Below are 12132 nucleotides of genomic sequence, written 5' to 3' on the forward strand. Positions count from 1 at the left end.
TTATAGCCTCCATTGTCCAACAGAATATCAGCTTGTAATTGTGCATCGCTCCTGTATCGCGCTGTGCTTGGGTAGGTTTTTCATCTGCAACCAGTAGTGTGGCAAATGATGGAAAGGTTTTTAGAACTAGCAAGATGCCCATGCATTGCACGCATCAAGATGCATTTGTATGAGTAGTTTATCTTGTGGGAGAAAAGGATGAACAAGGGAAGGCCTTATTTGCAAATTTGGAGAGGGGTATGGGTATCTTTTTGCAAAATTCCCATTTGTTTCCTTCCTATCTGTCAGATATAAATCGGACGGCCTATATTGCAAGAAAAAAAGTATAGAGAAAAAAATACACAGTGAAGGAAGTAGAGATAAATATTAAATATTAAATATAAAATAAATATAACAGTAGAGAAGAGAGTAGAGATAGCAGAGACGTCGGGAAAAAGCGGCCGGGCGTGCGCTAGTTTTGGCGCGCGGCGTCCGGCGCGCTTTATAAAATCCAACGCCCTCCCACCGCTCTGTGCCTTGCCACCGCTCTCTCCCCGCTCTGTGCCTCGCCACCGCTCTCTCCCCGCTCTTTTTTGCCTCGCCGCCGCCGCGCCACCATGCCGCCGCGTCGCCGGGAAACTTGGGGATATCGCGGCGTCCGCGTGCGCCCCTCCGGCGGCTTCTCCGCCAAGATCCGGTTCCGCGGGATACGCCTCGGCCTCGGCAATTTCGACACCGCCAACGAGGCCGCCCGCGCGTACGACGCGGCGGTGTGGCGCCTCCGGTGGCCTCATAAACATTGAACTTCCCCAACGTGCCGACGCGGGAGCGGGCGCGGGCGCAGGAGCTCGCGCCTCTGCCGCGGCTTAGCACCGATGAGATTCGTCGCGACAACCGGAGGCGGGAGCACCGTCTTGGCATCGCCGAGATGGACGAGGAAGCCATGGCGCTGTGGCGCCAACACTTCCCGCGGGACATCATCAAAGAGCGCGAGTTCTACACGCAAAGGAGGGCGGAGAGGGATAAGAGGAGGGCGGAGCGAGCCGCCTATCGCGAGGACAAGCGTAGGCGAAAAGCAGACGCTCAATTCAACATGAGGCTAGGAGCAGCGTCGCCCTAGGAATCCGACGACGATCGGTATCTTCACGCCTACAGTCAGACGTCGGAGGAGGACATCACCGAGGAGGAGTCAGACGACGAGGAGTAGTTGAATTTTATCTATCTATGCTGAGAACTATCCTCTACTCTGTAGTATCTACTTCTCGATCTTAGCACTCTAAACGATTTTTGAAAGCGCCGTGCGTTGCGATTCTGTTGGAGATGCTCTAACATGGCAGACGAGTGCTTTAATGTTGCCCACAAGATGCGCGAGTATTACTAGTAGTATACTTTTCTTGCCATGTTGAGATTTTAAAACCACGAGTGCGAACATGCAGAGGAGCAATGAAGACCAAACACGGGATATTCGGGACATCTTCAAGGAGCATGGCAAGTTAAAGAGGAGCTGCACCGAACCTGTAAAACGAGCTTTGGTAAGTAACACCCTTTCAATTACTTTCGTGTAGCCTCGTGTTCTTCGATGTGTATATGTTGTAGTTTCTGTTTCTCTTAAGCGTGGTGTTCTTCGATGTGTACTAAGAAGAGTCGTAATCGTCCTAATGCTTTCGTTTTTAGCTTGATGTAGGAAGTGGGTGTTCTCACCTTGTAGTCTGTTTTTATTTTATTTTCCTTTTGAATTCACTTCTCCGAGTTCTGTTTATCTGGCTTCTACTAAATGGATCTAGGTTGCTCTGAGTATTGATCTAAAAAAGAAGTAACTTCATGTCAGGATGCAGTTCCTGCGAGGAGGGAAGTATGGTCAACCTCGAGATCATGTTTCCAAAATGAGGCTGGATTACACACAAGGTGCCAGTTCCCTAATGATGCTGGATTAGACACAAGGTGCAAATTCCCAGATGATGCTGGATTACACACAAGCCAGGTGGAGTCGTCAGTTGTTCGTGTCCTCGTGGCATTAGTAAAGGCTGAAAGAAAGCGTGCAGCAGCCCTTGAGAATGTAGCTGAGTTCCTGAAGAAGCGAAAAGAGCAATCAGATGCTCTCTTCACCCAAGCCAAAGAAGAGATGGAAGAAGCCAGAAATAAGCTAGCAGAGGCAGAGCAGGCTAGGCGTCTCCTGCTATCTAAAACTGTTGTCAATACAAAATTTCCTTCATAATAGCTAGGTTCAAATGTTTATCCAGTCAGCATGCCTGTTGTGATGTCCGTGCATCTACTGATGTGGCACAAAATGTTTTTTTTCGGGTCATGTAATAACAGCAATTACTTTCCAAACAATAACAGACGAAGCATTGGACATGGTATAGTTCACGCGCAAGCCCGACATTCCAAGTTCAACTTCCACATCAAACTCATGTTCACAGATATCTGCACATTCATACATAATGTCCACAACCATGATTCACTTCAAAGCCAAAAAATGTGAGGAGAGTTATAAATAAAGAAAATCCTCTACTAGTTCCTGCTACCAGTGCGAGCACAACAAGTCAAGACCATGCGTAAATTAATTATATTTTAGTCATTTTTTGTGTTCTAAAATGCCTGCCGGCTCGCGGAAGGACGTGTTGCCGGCACACGCGCGGATTCAATGAAGGCAGGCGGGGCAGTCTTAAGCTGGTTGCACGCGGCGAGGAGGCGTGCTCAGCCGGGCCTGCAGCGAGTGCGGCCCTCTTGGCCGGCGCGCCGGTTCAATGCCTGCGCTATGAGAGGTCGCGTCCGTGTCAGAGCAATCACTCCCTCCAGTCCTTTTTTGTTTGGGTATAACAAAATCTCGTTTTCCATTCACATTTTACAAGTAAAATTCGTGGACAAACTTTGACCCAAAGTACGATGGGGACTAGTAAACCAGAATGGAGGTAGTAGTTTTTTTAATCAAAGAAGGGTTTCCCCTTCCGATTTTCATTACTGAAAACCAGCATCTAAATCTAAACCATAGTATTTGCCCTAGAACTACCAGGTTCAACATCTCGCAACATAAACCCATACAACCTCCATCGCAAAAAAAACCATACAACCATACGCCAAGGAGGTACGTAGTACTATGAATTCCATTTTCGCTCCATACCAATCGTTCTAAAAACTACTTACTACTTATAACGCGCCATTGAAAATCGGAACTCTTAACCCCGCTAAAAAAGATATTTTAAACGTGGCTACTCGATCTGTGGCAACTGGCGAGCCACCGCGCTCCAAGTCGTTCACCTGTGGTCCCGACCATCAACTCCTACGGATCAAATTATCACGCGAGCTGACTATTCCTACAAAGGTGCTCCACCACGTACCCGGTACCCGCGAATGCAGCAATCGTGCACCTAGGGTTTTAGGGTTTATTTGTTAACGTCGCCTTTACGTAACACTCATGTGTGCGAGACAGCGAGAGGCCGACTGCGTGCGTGCGCCTCTTCTCTTCGTATATGTACTCCACCGTTTGTCTGGTGTCCAAAAAATTATAATAACTACTAGCAATGTGCCAATGCGTTGCCACACGATCAAAGTAGATTAATACATATTCACCGATTTGACAGAAAAAAGTCTAGTTTTGAAATACGTATATCACTAAAAATATGTTATGTTTCACTCAAAATATATTCCTTTGGCGGTTTTGATGAGATAAGGGAGGAATGTTGTTGGTTTCAAGATTCGAGAAGTGGTATATGTCTAATTTCTACTCTTACTAGCAAGATGCCCGTGCGTTGCACGGAACATCAAGATCTTGTGGGAGAAAAGGATGAACGAGGGAAGGCCTTATCTGCAAATGTGGTGAAGAGTGCGGGTAAATTGCCATATTTTCCTTCCTATCCGTCAGATATAAATCGGACGACCTACATTGCAGGATGGCAGGCCCACCATCATCACCAACTCTATTTTTTATCCCTACTCTTATAAAAAGCATTGTCGGTGATGATCGTGTGCCTGCCATCCTGCAATATAGGCCGTCCGATCTATATCTGACGGATAGGAAGGAAACTATGGCAATTTTGCAAAAAGATACCCACACCCCTCTCCACATTTGCAAATAAGGCCTTCCCTCGTTCATCCTTTTCCCCCACAAGATAAACTACTCATACAAATGCATCTTGATGTTCCGTGCAACGCATGGGCATCTTGCTAGTTGTTGCAAAAAGCCCATGTGTGTGTGAGAGAGAGGGAGAGTGGAGGAGGACGGAGTGCATGTGTGACAAAGACACAAGGAGTGTGTGTGCGATAGGTATCAGCTTAAAATGAGGCGATAGTGTGTGTGTGCACGATCGAGAGGGCGTGTCTCAAGAAGGGAAGAAAAATCTACATAGATACAAGGAGCGGGAGAGAGACATGTATGCGATGGTGGAAGCACGAGTGTGCGGGTGTATAAACCTATCTAGAGGCTAGCTAGTCGATAAATGTTTGTGAGAGAAATACGAGTCGGGGTGCGAAAGCGAGAGTTTTGTGTGTGTGAGAGAGAGACGGTAGTCGGGAAGGGGAGTGGAAGCAGGAGTTGTGTGTGTGTCTGTGAGAGAGAGAGGAGACGGTAGTCGGGGTTGTCTGATCGGTAAACAAATGAATAATGTCAGTCTGGGATGGAGACGAAAAGGAGACCGCAACAAATGTTGTGTCTACAGGAGAGAGAGAGAGAGTAATTTTAGTGGTATGAGTCATATGTAGAGACATATAGGGTGTGTGAGAGAATCCCATAGAGAGAAAGACAAAGTGAAAGACGAGTGGAGACTGTGTGTGTGGCGGTGAAAAAGAAAGCTTAGGTACCGAGTGATACCAGAGAACAGTAGAGACGTGAGAGATAATGAAAACCGTGTAATGTATAATGATAGGGAGAGTGTGACACTTCTCAAGGGAGACGTCGAGAGACCATGTTTGCGAGGATAGGAGAAACATGAAGTGAGCGTGCGGGTGAGCTGGAGAAAAGAGAGTGATAGCTACCTGAAGGAGCATGCATGCGAGAGAGATGGGCGTGAAAGGAGTGAACAAAAAAGGGATTCAAATATTTGAATTCGAGATGATGATACATGTAATCCATACTCGAACCAAAATTGATCTATCAAACATGCATACTCATATGAATTCACGCACATCTATGTTATTTAATATGTAGATATTACTGATCCATACATTTTAGTAGAACATAATTTGGTTAAAAATTTCGAATTCAACCTTAAGATTTCGAGATCGTTGTATTTGTAAATCATATTATACATATAAAGGAGCAGAATTCTTTGTTGTGCTTTTGAAAGTATATATAAAAAATGATGTATATAGAATGTAATTCCAATTGAAAATGGATCCCGCCCGAAAAAAAATAGAATACAAACGGGATTCGAATTGAGTTGGCACGGTAAACGTGCACTCTGCAAAATTTGAACGAAGCGGGGAAAGTCGCAGTAACCGCCCGAAACCAAAATCTGCGAGATGGAAATCACTACTGCCTATCCCTGCCACGCAAAGCCTATCTGCTGGATTTCTATAGGTTTCGATAGGGGTAGGTTTGTAATTTCACCCAAACGTGACGTAACCGCCTCTCACCCGGATTCATACACGGTGGGCGCCAAAACACAGTGTGTCCTCGGCCGAAATCGACTCCCTCCCCGATTCATATTCATACACGGTGGGCGCCAAAAACAAACTCTCGTCGGCAAATATTCGGTGTATGCGAGATTACCGTCCTATCCCCAACCGACTAATGTTGCTGTGATGTAGTAGAAATTTGAAACGGGGGCTAAGTTTGTAAATTTCCTCGCATTTGAGACAAGCGCGCCCTGAATACATGGTTCCCCCTTCCTCTCTACCTCCCTTTTCCCCATTCGTACTCCGTGGGCGCCAAAACACCCTCTCCACCCCACCCTCCTCCGTCCGCCGCCGTCCGCCACCCCATCCACCGCCGTCCTCCTCCACCATGCCGGAGCTGATACCCCGACGCCGCCGTCCATTACAAGAGATCGACCTCTCTCATCCACGGCTTCGGACCGGGATCCTTGCATCCCGTCCTCTCGCTTCATCCTCGCCGTCGTCCACCTTGTCGGCGCCGCTCCTACCACCGTCTCGTCCACCGCGCCTCGCCGGCACCGTCTACCCTCCTAGATCTGCTTCCACGCCGCCGACAACCATCGCTACCGCAGCACCGTCAAATTCTCAGCAGATGCGTACACGGCGCCGCACCAGAGGCGGTACTCTTTCGTATCTGCTCAACTTATTTATCGCAACAAGAAAATAGATCGCCACTGCTTTACTCTGATTTCTTGTCTTGGTTGCGAAGTTGCCTTTGTCCGGTTTGCACCTTCAGATCCGCCATGGCACGCTCAACACTATACTCCCAATGCTTATGGTTTTCTCCTTTTATATTCCACACTAGTTAAATCACAGTAGACTAAATTTCAAAATTGGGTCAGTCAATTTTTCAGAGCTCGCCGGAGTTCGCCGGTGCGATCGAAGGGGCTCGGGTGGTTGTGGGGCCTCGCCGAACGAAGAAAACTCGACGCGGGTGGGGGTTGGGGCGGGGGTGGGGGTGGGGGTGGCGGAGGAACAAAGGCGGGGGGGGCCGGTGGTCCGGCCGGCGGCCCGTGCGGTGTTCTGTATGGGAAGAATCAGAGACGAGGAAGAAGAAGGGTTAGGAGACGTAGGATCTTCATCCAACCGCCTGAAATGGTCGAGAGACAGCTGGGAGTTGCATTCTTAATGCGCTCTGGTTCATCATGTGTGGGCACTGCGCAACCAACATTTTATTATCCAAAATCTGCTTGCTCTTCTTTACCATGTTCCTCTTCCGTTCTTCTTTAATATGTACTCTCTCCGTTCCTAAATACAAGTCTTTGTATAGATTCCACCATGGACTACATATGGAGCAAAATGAGTGAATCTACACTCTAAAATGTATCTGGATACATCTGTATGTGATCCATAGTGGAAATCTCTACCAAGACTTATATTTTGGAACGGAGGGAGTATGATAGTAGTACAGTATGTTCCTTGTACTGAAGATGAGCAGGGACATTTGCAGTGTAGAGGTCTATACGGTCGGTTGTGATGGACACTTTGAGCCTCTTTGATTCGTAGGATCTTGTAAACATAGGAATAGGATTTGTAGTGGCCTGCCCACTTGAATCCTATAAGAATAGCAAGGAAATGCGGGGAGCTGTGTCGCCTTTGAGAGTTACACTGATATTAACAGTACCGCACCTTCACTTGAAGAGAGCTGGTATCCGAAGCCTTTCTAGCCGTACCGGCAATACTAGCACATATATTCCAGCAAGTTCCACTTTGCTGATTTTACTCTGATGCTTAAGGTTTTCCCGTTATATCTACACTATGATCTGTGTAGCTGCTTTGTGTCGCACTAGCAGCAGTCCACTCTTGAAGCTAAACACTGCAATGACTTACAAAATTGGCACCAAGGCATTGAGTGCCATTCTGGATGCAATGAAACTCATACGCTCCCCACCTGTTGATTCTTGTTCAGAATATGATCCTAATGACTATTCTAACCTCGAGGAGTCAAAGGCAGATGGCCTGTCCTGTTCACCCATCAAGGTGCCTGTTCTAATTTGGCAATGTTTTATTGATTGCGGGTATCTTGCATATGTTGTCTTGCATTTCTTCTACTTTGTTGCACCGCCATCTGCTTAGTTTACTCATCATATATGTCGAGATGCCATGCCCATCCATTATCAATACATATTCCATCTGTCATCATACCATGTTTTTCCACTCAAATGCCGTTCTTGTGCATCAGACATCAAAAAGGAAGAGGGTGATTGCCGAACCTGAAGGACCACCAGCAAAGTCCTTGAAAAACGTGGTGGTGCCGGAGAAATCAGACAGCACCCCACTTATATTGGCTGTACAACCAGTGACACAAAACGTAGGACCGACTCCAACAGACTGTACCCATACTTCACTCGCCACACCACTAGCCCCACCACACAGGACCTGCACTCCAGCAAAAGGTATACCGATTTCATTTGCCATAGCACCAGCTGTACCACAGAAAAATCCCACTCCAGCAAAAAGTACAGCAAGTCCACCGGCCGAAGACCTATCCCAACTGCAGAGGATTGGAACCCCATTCCATTTATTCTCAGTTTAAAAGACAATGCTTTCAATGTTGTTAGGGACTATGTGCATATATTCCCATCATGGGAAGATTATTGTGAAGACAAACACCATTTTCACATCTTCCTGTCCAACTTACGTGTAAGTGCTATTATTCATGGTTATTATTTTCCTGTTTTCTGCTGATTGAACACATCAATGATTTACATTACATTGTTGTAGCTAGGCGAGGGTCAATCTGGATAGTCATGACGAGCAAAGCTTGCTTGTGCTTTTCAAGGAAGCATTGCAGCAGTATCGGTGTTACCTGAGGAAATCACACTTTGATGGCAAGTCTATAAACGAATTTCCGGTGAAGTCTCCTGTGCTAAATTTAGAAGACATTGAATGGAAAAACCTTGTTATGCACTGGTCTCGTTCCCAGGATGAGGTACTGTCTATGAAATCACATGACAATTTGAACTTCTACTTTTCCGCATGTGCCTTACGGATCTTTTTTGCAGGAAATCTGCTCGAAGAAGAATTCCGGTTTGACAAGAACGACAGGATATCGCAAATATGCTGCCCGCTGCTTTGCTCTTGTTAGTACCTGTTGTCCTGTATCACTGTACTTGCATACATACCTGGTTCATTATGTGACAGCAGTATGCATGATAGCTTGCTTATCAATTGTTCGCTCCAAATTATCTGATCTGTATGAATGGTTACATTAGTGTAGAATATATCCAATGCCAATGTTTTTTTAGCTCTGCATTGTTCTTGTAAGTACATGCTGTCCTTTATCAGTGTACTTATAATGACAGGTAGTTGTTCATGTACCATCACTCTGCAGCTTATTTTCCTTTGCCCTCCATTTTCTACACATCAGATCTATATTTACTCTTACCATAAGGTTGGTACTGAAGAAGTTTAGCTGTGCATTGCTCTTGGCTGTACCTTTTGCCTGTATCGCTGCACTTACATTTATAGCTACTTGGTTATGTAGCATCACTCTTCATCTTATCTTAAATATTCTCCATTTTTTCGTATATTATCACATCTATATTTACTCTTAACAAAATGTAGAATAAAGGCAATGCTTTTGAAGAAGATTCTGTGGTAAACTTCTTGAATTGCCCCCCCCCATCAGCATGGACAAGGCCTTTATAGAGCCTGTCTTCACCAATAATGTAAGTTTGTCCATCTCAAGCCTTCAAACTTTGTTGTATATATTTGGTTAGGCATGACTGCAACAGCTGTTTATTTTTGGTGTTTGCATCAAATTGCTTGTTTAAAGTTTATTATGTAGTTCATAAACAAAAGTTTGTCCTTTCTCAATTTAAGTTTTCAGTTGTACAACCAAGTTCCTTCTTCATACCATGTAAATTAAACTATACAGAGCAAGTGATCTTCTTTTGCACTGCATGTATGCTTCTGTTCTTCATCCGTAATCCAGTGGTGTGGTGAACCTACCCACTACAGCACAATGTCATATTCTGCAATGTCTTAACTATGAACAATGTCATATCATTCTACTATTATTTAAACCGTCTCTTTATTTGCCAATCTGAAATGGTATAAATTGACAGCACACTAACCATTGATACTTATGAGTTCTTGATCTGTAATCCAGTGGTGTCGTGAAGCTGCCAACTCCTTCACAATGTCATTTCCTGCCATGTCTTGACCTGAACAATACCATATTGTGTTAATGCAATTTTAAACTGTGTCACTTTATTCGTCAGTAAGAAATGTGATGAATTGTCAGCACTGATACTTTTATGTGCAAAACCTGTCATCTGTCTGCTTGTTTATCTTTCAGAGTGAGGAAGATATAAGTGTTGAACAAGCGCAGTCTCATCATCTTGCTCAGCTGCTTGCGCTGCAGCTCCCCAGCAGGGCTAACCTTTCTTGAACTCTATTGAAGTGCTGTCGGTTTTGTATATTATTTTGTCGGCGTGTTTATTTGCACTGGTGGCGATCTTTGATGCCCAGTGTATGTAATCTGCTGTCTGCTTGTGCTTTATTATCATAGTGGCGAACTTTGATGCCCAGTGGATGTAATATGCCGTAATTTCTTTATTGTATAGTCTAGGTTTTTTCTTATTCACGATGCTGCAGTTATTTTACTGTATATATATCCTGTCTTCGCAGTAAACCGGCCAAACCGTAAAATTACGGTACATAATCGGGCCGTCATGCAATCACGATGTAGGTTGGGCCTGAAACGTGCCGAACAGCTCACGGGCCGGCAGCAGCCCGAAATGAACCCCGGCCCATGATTGTGCGAATCAAATCACGGGCTTTTAACAGGCCAAAATTGTCTCGGTCCTTGTTTGGCCCAATCAGATATCGGCTGCGAGCAGGCCGGATGCAAACCGGGCCGTAGTTAGGCCCAACTATATGACGGGCTTTTAACAGGCCGAAATTAATATAGGGCCGAAATGTTAAACGGGCCCTTAACAGGCCAAAACTAATATCAGGCCGAATTACTAAGTGGGCCTTTAGCAAGTGGGCCCAAAAGCATAGTGTCCAGTTGACGGGCCGAATCTGATATGGGCCATAATTGAGCCCAAAGCCTCTTAAAGGGCCGGACCTGATCTGGGCCGTAATTTGGCCCAGAACGTGGTAGGCTTTTAACGGGCCGGATCTCATATGGGCCACTATTAGGCCCGGAGCGTGGCAGGCCATTAATGGACCGGATCAAATATGGGCCGGCATTTGGCCCAAAACATGGCAGCCAGTTAATGGGCCGGCCTACTAGGGTCCTCAAAATCTTGTGGGCCTACAGCTGGGCCGGCCCATTAATGTCGGCGAAATCTCGTGGGCCTTTAGCTGGGCCGGCCCATTATGATCCGCAAGAATCTTGTGGGCCTTTACCTGGGCCGGCCCATTATGGCACACAAAAATCTTGTGGGCCTTTACCTGGGCCGGCCCATTATGGCCCGCAAAATCTTGTGGGCCTTTAGCTGGGCCAGCCCATTATGGTCCGCAAAATCTCGTGGGCCTTTAGCTGGGCCGGCCCATTATGGTCCGCAAAATCTTGTGGGCCTTCAGTTGGGCTGGCCCATTTAAACTTGATGGGCCGGTCCACGTGTCAACATATCATAGGCGCGTCTCGCCCATTGGATGAGTGACACCTGTGCCAACGCGGACCTGACACGTGTCTCCTCCAGCCAATGATGATTTTACACGTGGAAAATCCCCATTGGTCGGGGCTGTTAACGGGTTATCGGATCCAAAACCCGACCCGATAGCTTAACGGCGTTCCGTTACAGTGGATGCCACGTGTCGGTCACCCTTGACGAAAGCACTTCTGTGACGCGCGATTTATCGTCATGGAAGTGGACACTTCCGTGATGATAATTTTTGTAATGTCATGGAACACTTCTATGACAGCACAGGTATGACTATCTTGATTCTGTCATAAATTTGTCATGGATGTACATGCATGACAAAAAACACGACCTACTGTGACAAACACGTATCATCACGGAAGTGTATTTTTTTTGTAGTGCGTTACTTCCATATTACTTTGCTACTAAATACTTTGCTGCAGATACTAAGTTATCCAGGTGTGGTTGAATTGACAACTCAACTGCGAATACTTGAGAATATTCTTAGGCTCCCCTTGTGTCGAATCAATAAATTTGGGTTGAATACTCTACCCTCAAAAACTGTTGCGATCCCCTATACTTGTGGGTTATCAGGGGGTCCCAACTGGAGGTGATGATGCTGCAGAAGTGCATCTCCAATGTGTTGGGCAAAAACACTGGTCTCACAAACGTGATTCAAGTGATGCTCTTCCGTCGTGTCCTTCCTTGCCAACTCCGGGCCTTCCCCATGTGGGAGTTCAATCTGGAAGAACCACGGACCTTGAAACGCTTCTTCGGCACCACGGACGAAGATATATGGAAGCGGATTTTCAAGGCCTAGAAGATTTCGTCGATGAAGACCGAGGACATCGGACTCAACATCGAGAACCCGACCTCAACGGTAAGCATAGTCTTTCCAAAGACTTATCCGGTCAATACTTCAAGTATAGTGAAGATTATATCGCTTGTCTTTCGTATGGGGATG

Source organism: Triticum aestivum, chromosome 4D (assembly GCF_018294505.1).
Source record: "Triticum aestivum cultivar Chinese Spring chromosome 4D, IWGSC CS RefSeq v2.1, whole genome shotgun sequence".
In the NCBI taxonomy this organism is placed as follows: Eukaryota; Viridiplantae; Streptophyta; class Magnoliopsida; order Poales; family Poaceae; genus Triticum; species Triticum aestivum.